At 38.3% G+C, this 17,734-nt stretch overlaps 1 protein-coding gene across 1 annotated transcript in view; it reads right to left on the bottom strand.

Moving 5' to 3' along the window:
• Positions 1-12,618, bottom strand: part of LOC106879318 (uncharacterized) — a 90,562-nt gene extending 77,944 nt beyond the window's left edge. Inside the window, exon 1 of the mRNA XM_089363923.1 lies at positions 12,338-12,618. The gene's annotated coding sequence lies outside the window, so the exon portion shown is untranslated. The remainder of the gene's footprint in view (positions 1-12,337) is intronic.
• Positions 12,619-17,734: the final 5,116 nt, after the last annotated feature.

Here is a 17,734-nt window from a genome sequence, read left to right on the forward strand (position 1 = left end):
CGAGTGAGGAGTCTAAAGCAGGTCGTGTGTGAGCATGTATATATGTTAAATAAAATGAGACAACAAAGCCAAGGCTGTGTGGCTAGGGCGTTTATAAAGAGAAAGGCAGTCTTACAGCTGTTTCTGGGATATTAGTGATATCCCCTTCATCAGAGACGATATGAGAGAGTTAACTAGGGGGAAATAGTAGAGTTCAATATAAGGAATTATTTTGGAAAAAGATGGATATAAGAAGTATAAAAGGAAATAAGAATAAAAATAAAGTTAAAAATATATGTACTATGTTACAGTTGCAGTTCCGTTATCCAAAGAAAGTGCTGTGTAGAATGGGTAGAAATGCTTCTTGTCCATGGTATGTAGATTCCGATAGTTCACATTTTGTCATTACAAGTGGATAGTATGGAAACACAAATTCCATATACTGTTTCGCATATCGTCTCTGATGAATGGATATCCCTAATATCCCAGAAATAGCTGTAAGACTATCTTTCTCTTTATAAATGTCCTATAAATTCTACACAGCCTTGGCTTTGTTGTCTCATTTTATTTAACACACACATATATATATATATCGTTTTTCGACATTATTATCCATATTCATGCCACTGGTCCTTCCAAGTTATTGTTCTCAGCTCGTTATCATTTAAATTATGCAAGTTTTCCTTAGGCCAAGTGTTCTATTCTGTCTAAACAACTCGTCAGCTGGATTCGAGGTAGAACAACTACTGCTGTGCTGATGACGCCTATTAAAGTAGAGAAACACGTCTACAGCTATAACCATGTCTCCAGACAGTTTTTTTCTTTAATGGCATGCGAATTTCAGAGAAAATTCTTGATTCATGAGATTATTCTCTCCCGCTTCTCATTTCGAGTTAGCTGCAATTACGACAAACCATTCATTTTACTCTTTCCTCGAAGAGGATGATAATTTCTATAATTCGGGAATTTATCTATTATAATATTTCATAAATGTTTTTTCGTTCTTATTGTCTATTAGCCACTGCACGTCATTATCTCTCTCTCTCACTCTCACTCTCTCTATCTCTCTCTCTCTCTCTCTCTCTCTCTCTCTCTCTCTCTCTCTCTCTCTCTCTCTCTCTCTCACACACACACACACACACACACACACATGGGTAATCTTTAACTTAACGTGGAAGACTTGGTAGAACAGCGAATACTGCGTTTTCAGCCTAGAGAGATCATCTCAAGCACATAGTGCATAACAGCACAGGCATAAATCGTTGCAGACGAGAACCGTCTGTTATGGGACCTGGGACTCCCATATCACGTGATTTCAGTCAACTGGACATCATCAGTGGGAAGCGTCCACAGATAGCGAACCCAACCAATCTCGCTGCCTCAATATGTAGAATATCAACATCTTTTCAGACACTGGTGTTGCAAATAGCCAGCAGGCTTATTAAAGATTGATTATTAGCTACAGAAACAGTATTAATATCAAAAGATAATTTTTATATCTTACTTAACGAAGTTATCTTGTTGGAACGCCGAAAACTATGCTATTAACCTTGAGAGATTTTCCCATACAGGCGCATGGTACATAAAAGCTTACGTATATATCGTAGCACACGATAATATAATGATTATTGGATATAAAAATTGACTTTTGGTACTAATAGTGCTTCCATTGCTAATAACTGATTGATCGAACGGTTGTACGCACATAAGTCGAAATCGACAGCAGAGCTCATCATAGTCGATTGATAAAACACAGACAAGGCTCTGAGATTAAAAGGTTCGCTTCGCAACCAAGTGGTTTCGATTTCAGTTCCCACTGCCGGCCAACGCCACGTGAGTGAATTTATTTAACGGAAACTATATGGATGCCCCTCGTGTGTGTGTATGTGTGCACGCGCGTGCGTACGTGCTTGCGCGCCTTTGTGATTACTCCCCACCCCCACTGCCTTGCAACCGGTGTTGGTTTGTTTACGTCCCTGTAGCTTAGTGATTTGACAAAAGAATCCGTTAGAATAATAAACCAAAGGTTTTGTTTTTAAATAAGTACTGACAGTCGATTTGATGATCCACACCCTTCGAGGCAGTGCTCCAGTATGGCTGCAGTCAAATGATCGAATCAAATAAAAGAAGAACGAAAGAATATCCCTGATGAGAGGCAAGCGAGATTTGAAACAACAGATCTTTTTCAATACACAATATAGGCACAGGTGTAGTAAGAATTTACAAAAAAAAAACAAACAAAAAAAACGAAGACGGGTGTATAAACAACAAACAGATGTAACTGTGCTGTAAGAAGCTTGCTTCCCAACCACATGGTTCCGGATTCAGTCCTACTGTGTGGTACCTTGGGCAAGCGTCTTCTACTATAGCCTCGGACCGACCAAAGCCTTGTAAGTGGATTTGGTAGACGGAAACTGAAACAAGCATGTCGTGTATGAATATATATGTATATATTTATGTGTGTGTGTCTGTCCTCCCCGCCATCGCTTGACAATCGATACTGGTGTGTTTACGTCCCCGTAACTTAGTGGTTACGGTAGAGAACGATAAAATAATTACTAGGCTTACAAAGAATAAGCCCTGGGTTGATTTCTTCAACTAAAAACCCTTTAAGGTGGTGCTCCACCATGGTCGCAGTCCAATGACTAAAACAAGTAAAAAATATAAAAGGATATCTGAGTGTGTTTGTGTATGTATTGGTCGACTACCGCCGCTTGACAACCAGTGTTAGTGTGTTTACGTCCCCGTAACATAGCGGTTCGCAAAATGAACCGAAAAAATAAGTACCAAGTTAAAAAAAAAAAATTAACAGTAGAATTGATTCGTTCGACTAAAACTTCTTCAATGTGGTGCCCCAGCATGACCGCAGTCTAATGACTGAAACAAGTAAAAAATAAAAGATAAACTAATTCCATACAATAATGAATCTATACATTACAATATAAAACGAGAATACTAAAAATGAACCCGACTGCTCTCAAAAATTAAGTTTAAAAAAAAAACGGAAAAATAATCCAGAATCCTTGCCCGGTACCGGATCGATCCTAAAATCTAATCAGTTCGTGCCAGTCACGAGGCCAAACATCCCTGAAAGTTTCACCCGAATCCATACAGCGATTCTTGAGATATCTTGTCCACGGACAAACAAACACGACTGAAAACAATACCTCCTCCTTTGGCGGAAGTAATAAAGTGACAAGCATGAAGCTTGTGCCATTCAGATATCAAATACGAGGACCGAATGCAAATTATAGTGCGAAAGTCACAATGTTTAGCGGTCAGGCCACAATGTTCTGAGATCGCAATGCAAAACTTTGGAATACATAATTCTCAAGAATTTACAGGATACACAATTTCAGGGTACATAATACAAATTTAAAATTAGTAGTAGTGGTGGTGGTGGTAGCGGCAGCAGTAGTAATAATAGAAGTTAATACAGCTATCAAAGTAATCCAAGTATGGCATATTACCGTTGCACGTCGGTGCACATTACCGGCAGGGTAAAAGTGGGGGTGGAGAATACGCAATTTGAAAGTGAGTAATATCAGTTTACACAAAGGAAAAATAGTAATTAAAGTAATGTATAAAGTATGAAATATCATCCTGTTGCATTTTGGTACACATTATTAGTAGAGTAACAGGATATGGTGGCGTTAGCCTGATCATGTGCTCTATGAAACTCTTCCACATTGCATTAACACATTCGTGTTTTAGTTGAGTATTTATTGCAATATTAATGTCAAACTATTTTAAAATAATCACTGTCATCCTCAATTTATCCTGTTGAAATTCATGTTGTAGTTGAAGGACAAAAAACAAAATGAGAATAGAGCCCTCTTCCATAAACGTTCGGACCGACCCTGATTATTGATCAGGAGAACAACCCACGGAATTTTGGAAATTTCGCGGAAAAGAACTATGCCAGGTGGACAGATGGTAATATAACATTTCAAGCGATGGATGTATCCAGCTGACCACCAAAAAATTAGATTGTTTTAACGGAAGCCCAAAGTTCACGGTTTATAGTCCTGGACTTTTATGTGGAATTCATAAACAACAAGAGAGGATGCGTGATGAATGAAGAGTAAATCAGTAAAGAGACGACATATATAAAGAAATTCTTCTCTCGTAGATCGTTAGTGATTATCTAGTTTACAGGTGAAATTACTTTGAAACAAAGATGTGTATAAACGATGGAAAGTTAAACTTCCTTGCATGTGGACAAGAGGAAAACGGGATCTTTTTTTAAAACGGGGGCCACATTTTTCATTAACGAAACACTTTGAAACTTGGAACACTGGTAGAATGTGTCATATAAAACATCTTTTTCTCTTAGTCTTCTTTAAAAAAAAAAAGAAATCCCTAAGTTATTCCATGTTAAAGTTGTCGTATTTCTGTAATTTCAACCAATCACTGACGTCCATTCAGCCGATATACATTAAGTGCCGACTACATAAACAAACGATTCTGATACAATTCTATCGGTGATAGGGCTAGGGTTAGGGTTAGGGTTAGGGTAAAACAGAAAATTTAAAAAGAAAAAAGCAAATAAAACGAAGAAAAAAAAAAGAAAATGAAAAAAGCAAATAAAACGAAGCTATGGCTTAATCAGCCAAAGGAGTAAATATAAACAACTGAAGACTTGTCAGTGATTGGTTGAAATTATCGAAATAAGACAATTTTTTACATGAAATAAATTCGAATACAAAAATATTTTTCTGTTCTATAACATAAAATAGATAAGTATACGAAGTTTGAAAGTCTTTCGGTACCAAAAACACTACGTAAAACATTAATGAAAAATGTGGCCCCCGTTTTAAAAAAGATCCGGAAAACGTTTCTTCTCTCACATTTATTATGACAATAATTTTTGTATTTTCTTATTTCACACAGATTGTGGTGCCGCACCCATTATATGATTTCACCTTCGCGTCTGCAGTCCACTTCAGGAATGAGGGCTCTATTCTTTTCTATTTTTGTTTTGTTCCTTCAACTACCAGATGTTTTTCGACAGTGAAGTGACAAGAACAAACTGATGAAGACGGTGATAATATTTAGACAGTTCGACTTTAATATTACTATAACTGCCCGACTAAAATACGAATGTATTAACGTGTAAGAACGACCGTGCGAACCCAAAAGGAGAAATGGTGACGAATGGAAAAACAGGGCTCCTTTCTTAAACGCGTCACACGGTCGAATACAAAAATATATCAGATGATATAAATATGTTATACTTCGATAACATAGTGAATTCGTAAATGCCAATAAGATACAAGATAGGACACAATCGATAAAGATGAGTAACAGTAATATTTATTGTAGCATTAAAATGTATGTCTGTGTGTGAGTGTGAATGCGACATAATGAAAACACAATAAAAGACAGGCCGTCGTGTAAAGAAAAGAGTGTGTGTAAGTGATACATGCATGTGTATGCGTGAGATACAGCAGATAGAAAAAGAGTCAGTAACACGTATAAGAATTTGCCAGTTCTTAGAGTACACAATAGTAAGAGTCTGTATGTAAGAAGTTGAAGCGTGTGGGGCAGAGCGATCACTCGTCGTGATGTTAGGGCTTCCATGCCAAGCCGGGTTCTTGAGTACAGACGTTCTTCGCAGGCTGGGTTCTTGTCTGTTGTCTATCGTGGCGAAGGTGAATCGCACAAACAGAGTTAGAAGTTCTGCGGTAGTTTTGGTTAGCTGGTGTACGTAGAAGTTATGTTGACGCTGTTGGTAGTCGTAGTGTCGTGTTGACGCTGTTGGCGACGTCGGTGGCGAATCTTGTAGTTCGTAGTTGAAGTGGTGTTGATGTTGTCGCTGGAACTGCTGCTGCTGCTCTGTGTGGTACACGGAACAGGTCTCTAAGAGATCTGAACCGCGACGAATTTGCCGGGTATAATTTAGTCTATTTAAAGCAAAATAGGGGCTCCAGAGAGGCATTAGAAAAACACTATCACGTGACCTTATTAGGGGCTACGGTTGGTTAGTTTGCGTTCTGGCGGGAGCGGTACGAAGCAGTTGCCGCTTCAAATAATAATCAGTCAGGTGATGACAAGGAAAGAGATGTTTTCTACTACGCTCGCGTCTGTCATATTTATAGTGAGAGATGGTCTGTTTGAATATAATGGCGATAGATGGTTTTGTATATAATGGCGATAGGTAGTTTCACTACAAACGCAATGTTTTTCATAGAAAAGACAAAATCCTTTCCTGGGTAGTCTTGTAGAGACACATTGGACAATATAGCCCCAAAGATATACAAAATTACGGAGACTGCGATTCTGGAACACAAAAATGTTTTTCAAAACGTCAATTTTTAAAAATCACACACTTCTGTTTTGGAATAATGTCTCGTGCGTGGAGGTGTATTGGCCCAGTGGTAAAGGCAGCAGACTCGCGGTTTCCATTTCCAGATCGGGCGTTGTTAGTGTTTATTGAGCGAAAACACCGTAAGCTCCACGAGGCTCCGGCAGAAGGTGGCGAACCTTGCTGTATTCTTTCACCACAAATTTCTCTCACTCTTTCTTCCTGTTTCTGTTGTACCTGTATTTCAAAGGGCCAGCTTTGTCACACTCTGTGCCACGCTGAATCTCCCCGAGAGCTACGTTAAGGATACATGTGTCTGTAGAGTACTCAGCCAGTTGCACGTTAATTTCACGTGCAGGCTGTTCCGTTGATCGGCTCAATTGGAACCCTCGTCGTCGTAACTGACGGAGTGCCACGAATGCCTCGCGCACACACACACACATGTATATATAATTTTTCGCTCTCTGAGAGATTTAGAAATATTATATTTCTAATATTTAAAAATAGTTTTCCCAATAAGTTTCAAATGTTTATTCCTTGAATTCGCTTCCATGAACACTTACACTCGCAACTGTCTGGTGATCGGTTACGTGAAACTGGCTAACGTTTCAGAAGCATTTTTCGGCTTCAATAAAATAGTGTGTGTGTGTGTGTGTGCAAACATACACACACCATACATGTATACATACGTGTGTATGTATGTATGCAAAAACGTGTCAAAGATGATAATAAACAATGAGATGGACGTGTGGACAAATAGACGGATAGATACACATATAAAATTATATAAATAAATATAAAACTATGACTATATGGAAACAAGTGGAGAGAGAAATATACAGATATACAGAAGTAGTAATAGAGAGAAAGATAAATAGATCAGAAAAAAAGAGATACATACAGACAGACGGATACATTGGGTTAAACAGAAACAGACAGACGGATACATTGGGTTAAACAGAAACAGACAGACAGATACTAGAGTTAAAGAGATACGTTGTGAAAAATTGCCTGATCGACAAAAAGTATACCTTTGCTGGAGTTAACAAAATGAAACAGCATAATTTTCTTTTATTCTTTTAGTATGTTTATGTGTGTGTTTGTGTATACTTTCATTGGCCACTTGCAGGTATGTGTGTGTATGTATGTATGTATGCATGCATGTATGTATGCATGTATGTATGTATGTATGTATGTATGCTTTATGTATGTATGTAAGTATGTATGTATGCTTGTATGTATGTATGCATGTATGCATGCATGTATGTATGCATGCATGTATGTATGCATGTATGTATGTATGTATGCATTATGTATATATGGCTCTAGCAGTTATATTTTAAGTTCAATATTTATTCTGTCGATTTTCTTTCGAACCGCTAAGTTACGGGGACGTAAACAAACAAACACTGGTTGTCAAGTAGTGGGAGCGGAACAAACACAGACATACACACACGCACGTACACACATAAACTGTCGTCTAAATTACGCAAAAATGAAAATAACACTGACATCTCATTTTAACAGATATATTTACTAAAATTACATAAAAATATCTTGAAATACTAATTAGTTCAATAAAATCGCCATTGGCTTCAACCACGGCCTCCAGACAACTTCAGAATTTCCTGCAACTCTTTTGGGGAGGGGGATCTGCTTCTTTAAGTTGGTGAATGTTGCCATAATTCTTGCCTTCAGTTCATTTTTGGTGTACAAGGAGTTTTGTTGGTCTCTCGCTCAACTGCGCTCCACACATAATAATTAGGGGGAGGGGTGCAGTCTGGGGAGTTAGGTGGTAAGATGTCAGGGGTGATGTGGTCGCAGAAATTGTCTGAGAGCCATGTCTGGCTTCTGCTTGTGTGACATGGTGCAGAGTCCTGTTGCCAGACAGGGCTTCCAGCATCCACCCTCTTGATCCAGGGCACCACTACTTCCGCCAGACACTTGATGTAGGCCTCCGTGTTGAGTCTAAGGCCGTGTAGGAAGATGAATAGAGGCATAGCGTCGCCATCACTAGTGATCACTCCAGACACCATGATGTTATTGGATGTTTAATTTTTATCACTTTCGGTATATGTCCTCAGATTGCACTGTCCTTAGATTGATACCCAAGCATTCTGAAATGTTCGTGTTGGAGCCTCCGGTGTGAATGCTAAGCAGTACAGCATATCGTTTCCAAATTTCTGACAGAATGAATTGCGTCATGGTGCTGATTTTCTCTCAGGCTGTACCCAAGTGACCCTACTATACTGTGTAGTCGACAAAATCAAAACAAACAATACGCAAGCGCGAAATTAAAAATATAAAATGGCGACAATTTACCCCTCGCACCTTGTATGTACACACACACACACACATGACAACCTTCCACACAGTTTCTTATTTCTTTATTGCCCACATAGAGGGGACAAACAAGGACAGACAAAGGGATTAAGTTGATTATATCGACCCCAGTGCGTAACTGGTACTTAATTTAAAGACCTCGAAAGGATGAAAGGCAAAGTCGACCTCGGCGGAATTTGAACTCAGAACGTAATGGCAGACGAAATACCGCTAAGCATTTTGCCTGGCATGCTAACGTTTCTGCCAGCTCGCCGCCTTCCACACAGTTTGTCAACCAAAATCACTCACAATGCATTGTTCGTCCCACGGTCATAGTAGAAGACACTTATCCAAAGTGCTGTGCAGTGGGACTGAACCGGAAACTACGTGGTTGCGAAGAGAGCGTTTTAATCATATAGTCGTGTATGTATATGTATGAATGTGTATGCTCATATATACGTATGCATGTGTATAACGGTAAGATGTGCGTTAACAAGCGAGATCTAACAAGACAAAGAAGGTTGCTTATGGCAATTCTTTTACTAGTTTTAACTCGGCAGCTGCAGTCATGCTAGAGCAACGCCGTTAGTAGTTAATTTCTGAATTTATCGCAATGAACTGGCGAAAGACAGATTTTGTTACAAATTTTGTTTAACCGTTATGTAATTACACAATTGACACGAGTTGGAAGTAAACAAAAGTTTGCATTGTGGATGACAGCTTTGATTGAGAATCTCTTGTGCAGTTCTTAAAGTAGTCTGTCACTAATTGTGTGGAAGGAGGAAGATAAATAATGCAAAGCTCATGCGTAAGAAAATTGTCAATGTGTACGTGTGTATGTGTGAAAATTAAATACCTGACTTCCATGATGACAAGTAAACTGTCTAAAAATAACAGAAGGAAAGAGCATTTTTTTTTTTTACAGGTATTTCAGATATATATCTGTGTTGCAGTTGAACTAGATCACTGAAAATATAATTGAACGGGTTATCTGTATTAAACTCTAACTCACCCTAGACGGTGGTGAATTTGACAGGTTATACAAACAAATTTTGAGTGCAAATTCCAAAAGCAATAGGAAACAAACACGAATCCCGCGGTTTTGATTCTTGATTACGAATCCGTTGGATATCTTCTACAATTGTAAGTATACATGTATATGTAAAAACAATTGTAGCAGAGAGAGATCGTTGCCAGTGCCGATGGACTGGCTCCTGTGCAAGTGACAAGTAAAATACACCATTTTGCGCCTGGCCGTTGCCAGTACCGTGTGACTGGCCCTCGTGCCGGTGGCACGTAAAAACACCCACTACACCCTCGGAGTGGTTGGCGTTAGGAAGGGCATCCAGCTGTAGAAACTCTGCCAAATCAGATTGGAACCTGGTGTCGCCTCCTGGTCCACCAGTCCTCAGTCAAATCGTCCAACCCATGCTAGCATGGAAAGCGGACGTTAAACGACGACGATGATGATGATGATGATATATATATATATATATATATATATATATATATATATATATATATATATATATGTATATATTACTTAAAATATTAGAAATCAGTTACTTGATCAGCAACTCTCGTGTAACTTTGCAAAGTAACAGAGGTATCTCAGCACTACTATATTCTGTCTCTGTACTGAGTCAAGTTCCATAGTTCCACTAACAGCTGATGCATCCCTGGGTAGCAGGTTGGGAATGTTTTATAGATGTGTAGGACAGATGGACTATAAAATGATGCACCAGTCGAATAAATAATCATAAACCAAAACCAACAAAACTATCAGAATGCAGTTGGTCAATTCTGTCGGGCTGGACTTTAAGAATTCTGTAGAAATTTTTTATGACTCTTTGACAAGACAGGTGAAAGCTACTTCAGATAATTTTGTCCTCACTGAGGGTATGCATTAATAAGTTTAGATAAAACTGAGACCCAACTGTCCTCTGCAGTTTTCCGTCGACTTTCTCCTCTTAGGTCTTTGCTTGTTATACAGAGATTGGAAATAACAGTAGATAGTCAAGAGGTGCAGTTTTGGAGTAGAAACTCTGCCAAATCAGATTGGAGCCTAGTGTAGCCACCTGGTTCACCAGTCCCCAGTCAAATCGTCCAACCCATGCTAGTATGGAAAGCGGATGTTAAACGATGATGATGATGATTGTTTCTTTCCTGGTAAAGTGACACCTGACTGCTCAAAGAAAATTGCAAAAGCAACAAGTAGTAACTTCTCTTGAAAATGTACAAAATTTGCTATTGTGGTATTAAGTATCTGCAGAAAAAGGGTTTAGCCTCTAAGCACATTCAAGCAACTATGGTTGTTACATAAGGGGATGACATTCCAGCTTTATCAACAATGAAAAAGTGAGCAGCTGAATTTCGGAGAGGAAGGGAGAGTCTCAAAGATGACCCAAGGTCTGAACATCCTGCAAAATGCCACCACCAGGGAAAAACATTGATTGTGTTCATCACATGGTGATGGATGATAAGCGATTGATTATAAATCCAATAGACTATAAGCATATCCCGTGAGAGAGTTGAGAATATTCTGCATAATAGAGTATCTTGGCCAGCCTATGAACTTTTCAGCTGTTCCCCACCACCCTGTAAGCATGGAAAAGGGACAGATGGTGATGATAATGATGCAGGTGATGGTGATGTTGGTGGCAGTGGTGGTGGTGGCAGTGCTGCTGTTCGGTTTGGTGGTGGGACTGGTAATGATGATGATGAGGTGGTGGTGGGACTGGTAATGATGATGATGAGGTGGTGGAGGTGGTGGTGGTGGTGGTGGTGGGGTGATGTTGGTAATGGTGGAAATGGTGATGATAATGATACAGGTGGTTGTGGTATTGGCAGTGGTGGTGGCAGTTGTGGCAGCAGTGAGGGTGAGGGTGGTGGCAGCGGCAGCAGTGGTGGTTGTGGTATTTGCAGTGGTGGTGGTGGTGGTGGTGGTGGTATTTGCAGTGGTAGTGGTGGTGGTGGTGGTGGTGGTGGTGATGGCAACAAATTCCCTGAATAAATTTGGGAAGAGATAAAATTCTGAAATCCTGTTTCTGAAAGTGATTTTCTAATATCTGAATAGAAACATATGCCAATGGCTAACTAATTAATTTTTTCCCATCTTTGTGTCAGACTCAGTGAGTTACCATGGAGATTCAGCTAACAGGGCCCAGAGTTACAACAAAAGGCTGAATTAATTATAATTCACCGAAAGACTTCATTAACACTGCAGCTGTTTGGTAATTAGTTACGTTGGTAAACATACATACATACATACATACATACACACACACATACATACATATGTGTGTGTACGTGTGTGTGCATATATTAGATAAGTAAATAGATAGATTCATAGACATACACATACATGCATACATACACACGCACATACACACATATTTGTATATATTTATGTATATATTTATATATATTTTCATATATATATATATATATATATATATATATATATATATATATATATATATATACACACGCACTCATACACACATGCACACTCTCTCACACTCACACACATATTTATATGTTTATGTATGTATTTATATATATATATATATATATATATACACACACACGCACACACACTCACACACACACACATGCACACTCTCTCACACACACATATATGTATACTTATAAATACAAGATTATTAAAAAATGTGTGTGTGTGTACAAATTCACATTTATATACAAAATTATACATATAATACTTACTTTAATATATAGCAATGCATACAAACATAAACATCCTCATGTTTATAAGCATCTGTGTAGTCACCTTTCTTTCTGAATTTACCAAATAACAGGATGACCTAATTCTGAAAACCATGGAATTCCAGGAATCAGTCACACAGTGGTCTATTTTGTCTAAGAAAGCCGCTTACTGTTAATAAAGCTCTTAAGATCTAAAAGATCCATAATTCTGTTTGTGACTCTTGGTAGAATCAAAGAATTCTTTGGAAATGTTTCTCTATCAAATATAAAAGTTTGTGTAAACTTCAGGTGGGAGGAGGAGAAGCATGAACAAAGCTGGAGTGAAAGGAAGAGGGAAAAAATTCTAAAGTAAGTTTTGTAACCGGAGAAGACTGGAAGAAAAGAGCGCCAAAATTTGGTTACCTTGTTTTGTTTTTATTAGTTTGTGTTGAGGGGAAAGGATGGAATTTGTAAAGGAAGAAAGAATTTAGTATACTTGAAAATATATGTACATTTATTTTTTATTTTTTGCATAAATAGTTAATTAGAAAATAATTTTAATGTTAATTACAAAAGTCATGTGAAGAATTTTTACTCGGGGAAAACATCTGTAATTGCATGTCAAATTCATTTATATATATGTATGTGTGTATGTATGTGTATATATATGTATATGAGTGTACGTTTGTGTATATGTATATGTGTGTATGTGTATTTGTATATGTGTGTGTATATTCTTTTATTCTTTTACTTGTTTCAGTCAAATGCCTGCGACCATGTTGGAGCACCACCTTTAGTCGAGCAAATCGACCACAAGACTTATTCTTTGTAAGCTTAGCCTAGTACTTATTCTATCAGTCTCTTTTACCAAACTGCTAAGTTACAAGGACGTAAACACACCAGCATCGGTTGTCAAGCAATGTTGGGGGGGACAAACACAGACACACAAACATACATACATTTATATTTATATATATATATATATATATATATATATATATATGCCGGTGGCACGTAAAAAGCACCAACTGATCGTGACTGATGCCAGTACCCCCTGACTGGCTCCTGTGCCAGTAGCACATAAAAAGCACTATCTGAACATGATTGTTGCCAGGCCCTCCTTATTGGCTTCTGTGCTGGTGGCATGTAAAATGCACCCACTACACTTTTGGGGTGGTTTGGTTTGGGAAGGGCATCCAGCTGTAGAAACTCTGCCAGACCAGATTCAGAATGGAGTCTGGTGCAGCTGCTGGCTCTCCAGACCTCAGTCAAACCATCCAACCCATGCCAGCATGGAAAACGGAGGTTAATTAATGATGATGATGATATATACGACATAAGTATGTCCATGTATTTGTATGCTAGAGTGTGTGTAGGGCAGTTATGTGGGATGTTGTTGTATGTAAGTGACAGGATGAAGTAAAAGTGTAAGGAGGCGCAGGAGTGGCTGTGTGGTAAGTAGCTTGCTTACCAACCACATGGTTCCGGGTTCAGTCCCACTGCATAGTATCTTGGTCAAGTATCTTCTACTATAGCCTCGGGCCGACCAAAGCCTTGTGAGTGGATTTGGTAGACGGAAACTGAAAGAAGCCCATCGTATATATGTATAGATATATGTGTGTGTGTGTGTTTGTGTGTCTGTGTTTGTCCCCCTAGCATTGCTTGACAACCGATGCTGGTGTGTTTATGTCCCCGTCACTTAGCAGTTCGGCAAAACAGACCGATAGAATAAGTACTGGGCTTACAAAGAATAAGTCCCGGGGTTGATTTGCTCGATTAAAGGCGGTGCTCCAGCATGGCCGCAGTCAAATGACTGAAACAAGTAAAAGAGTAAAAGTGTAAGGAGGTACTATAGAAGTTCATATTAACTCACTCTTTGTCTGTCTGCAGGATAACAGATCGTCTGTAATTGTTGCCATTAAACTTGACAATTAACTAGCAACATACAATCTGACCGTGATTTATAAAGGAATGCTGGATGACAGTAGCCACCATCCCTGCTATTGGTATTGTCATTGTCATTAATGTAGTTATTGTCATCTTCTTTGTCATGTCTACTTGGATGTGGGAGGCTTGTTTGTCTCCTATTGCATTGTGCCAGCTGGTGATATTGATAATTTGCATAACATGAATATAAATTGTGCATTTAATACCAGTCATTGTATATCTTGCTGAACACTGAAGAGGTGAATTAACAAGATTATATAATGTTTTCAATACCAGTTATGAAATCCTGGAGGTAATTTGTTGAAACGTGTGTATGTTTTGTAAAGCATAGATTATTATACCTGTTTCCAGTATTTTATTAATACCACACACACACACACATCATCATTGTTTAACGTCCACTTTCCATGCTAGCATGGGTTGGACGATTTGACTGAGGACTGGTGAAACCGGATGGCAACACCAGGCTCCAATCTGATTTGGCCGAGTTTCTACAGCTGGATGCCCTTCCTAACGCCAACCACTCAGAGAGTGTAGTGGGTGCTTTTACGTGTCACCCGCACGAAGGCCAGTCAGGCGATACTGGCAACGGCCACGCTCAAAAGGTGTATTTTATGTGCCACCCGCACAAGAGCCAGTCCAGGGGCACTGGCAACGATCTCGCTCGAGAATCCTACGAAGGTCTCGCTCGAAAATCCTTTCCATCTTATTTTTGATGTAAGTATACATAACTGAAAGTCAAATTAACTGCAGTATTCTTTCAGAGATAATATCTTGTATGGACATACAGTGTTAAAAAAGACAGAAATATGCCAGTAGCAGATGAAAATTATCTGGCAGTGGCAGTGAGAATGCTAGATGCACATTTCTGCTGTTTTAGGTTTTGTCAGTGTTATTTATGGATATAAGAAAATATATTCTCAAACGAATACTACAGTTAATTTGGCTTTCTGCGAAGCATTTGTATTAAGTTTGATACATAGTTTGACATTTTTATCTAATACTGCTTCAGTTGCACATAAAGAATTTTTATTCAACCAGCCAGCTAAGTGCAACATCAGTGATTTTTTTTTTGTTATTGTTTTCCTTTGATGATATATTTTGTTTTAGCATGCAGTTGTCAGTGGGTACTTGCAACTGATGAAACTCCAGAAAGTTAGAAATAAGCATCTGGTATTTTCATCCCCACTGTTGGATGATTTTTGTTTGTTTCTGAAGAGATATTCTTTTCTACTCTAGGCACAAGGCTCGAAATTTTTGGGGAGGGGGCCAGTCGATTAGATTGACCCCAGTATGCAACTGGTACTTAATTTATCGACCCCGAAAGGATGAAAGACAAAGTCGACCTCGGCAGAATTTGAACTCAGAACATAAAGACAGACAAAACACCGCTAGGCATTTTGCCCGGCATGCTAGCATTTCTGCCAGCTCGCTGCCTTACTTCCATAAGAGATATTATCACCAGACTAATATGACCATTAATTTGGCTTTCATCATCATCATCATCATCGTTTAACGTCTGCTTTCCATGCTGGCATGGGTTGGACGGTTTGACTGGGGACTGGCAAGCCAGTAGGCTGCACCAGGATCTAATCTTTCTGTTATGTATTTGCATTAAGTATGAAACAGATTCATATTTCATTTAATGTTAATACCACAGAGCCTGCATCAGTTGTTGCATTTAGATGGTTTATCTGCATCCTTATCCCTTTTGTGCAGCAAGTATTTTGCAACCATTTCAGGCCCCTGTATTGCAAAAGCATATCCTTTGAAGCAAGAGCTAGTATCTCAGATATTAGTCCAAGGTAGACTACTCTGAATGTCAACATTGCCTTCTGAGCACATACATCACTTTTTGCTAGTATGCATGCAACTTTTCTTCTGATGTTCTTCTGCAGTGGATTTGTGCAACTTCCCTTGATGTATATATCCCTGGTCATCAGTCAGAGAATATTTACTAAGATGCTTCTTTCCAACTCCCATGGTATTATTGGTGTCAAATATACAGATTTGATCCCTGGCAGAGCTTCAGCATTTGGTGGTATGTAGATGCTGTCAAATGGACATGATGCAATTTCCAAAGGCTGTTTGGATCAATGATAAGCCTCTGCTGCCTTGATTTTGTTTTTAAGTAAAAATGGTTTACATCACTGTTGATGTGGAAATTACTGGTATGAGTTAGTCATTTTCAGGTATTTATCATAACTATTGTCATCATTGATTATCCATTGCTTGTTTTGTCATGGTTTCTACGGCTGGATGCTTTTCCTAATGCCAACCATTTCACAGAGTGTGCTTGGTGCTTTTTACATGGCACTAACACTGGTTTTCACATCAATAACCTGAAACTTGTCTAGTGTCTTGTCAATTAGCCCAAATATTGGTGTGAGGCCTGGTACAGTAATCACATTGTGGCCTATCAATTTATTGCTTATGGAAAGTTCTGAGAGTAAGACTAAAAAGCTCCCTTGACTGAGAGAGAGAGAGAGAGAGAGAGAAAGAGAGAGAGAGAGAGAGAGAGAGAGAGAGAGAGAGAGAGAGAAAGAGAATAGTAGAGAAGGAAGTGGTTTTATGTGAGGTGTTGAGAGTTTAAAGTATAATAGAAAGGGCAGATTTATGGTTACAGAGAGTGTCTATCTATCTATATATATATTATTATTAAAAAATGGCAAAAAATCATATATTAATTAATATCAATTAATTACCAGGAAGCTAGCACATTTAAAGAATCAAAGAGATTCAGAAACAGTATCTGCAATCTCCGGGGATTAAAGTACATTTTTATATATATATATATAGATATAGATGTATATATATATAGATATATAGATATATTTATCTGTCTATCTATCTATCTATCTATCTATCTATCTATATATATATATATATATATATATATATATACATATATATAAATATATTTATAAAATTATTATTATTATGATTAAGGGTATCTAAGAGATACCACCATGCTAGATATAGCAGCCAAAACTTGACTCTAAAACCACATTAAAGGTTTTGTATAAACATCTGGAATTTCTTTTTTAAAATTCTATTGCAAGTTCAACCATGTATGTGTGTGTGTGTATGTTTGCATGTGTCTCTGTATGAGTGTGTGTAAGTGTATGAGAGAGAGAGAGGGGGGAGAGAGTTTGTGTGTGTGTATGTGTGTATGTTAGTGTGTGTATATGTATGAGTATGTACATTTGCACGTGTGTGTAAATGTATGTGAAAGTAAGAGGGAGAGAGAGAAAAAGATAGTATGTGTATGTGTGTGTATGCATGGGCGTGTGTATGTGTGTGAAACTACAGTGCAGATTTAATTATATAGTTGACAATAAACAGACACTTATAACAGATTCTGCATACTTTCTCATAAGTATGAAATGAGGACTTTGATGTAGACATAGGTAAATCAGAGTTCCCTTCCCACCCACCACACACAAAATGTCTACTTAAGTGAAGAAGCCA

Source organism: Octopus bimaculoides, chromosome 1 (genome assembly GCF_046866305.1).
Source record: "Octopus bimaculoides isolate indiv1 chromosome 1, ASM4686630v1, whole genome shotgun sequence".
Taxonomy (NCBI): domain Eukaryota; kingdom Metazoa; phylum Mollusca; class Cephalopoda; order Octopoda; family Octopodidae; genus Octopus; species Octopus bimaculoides.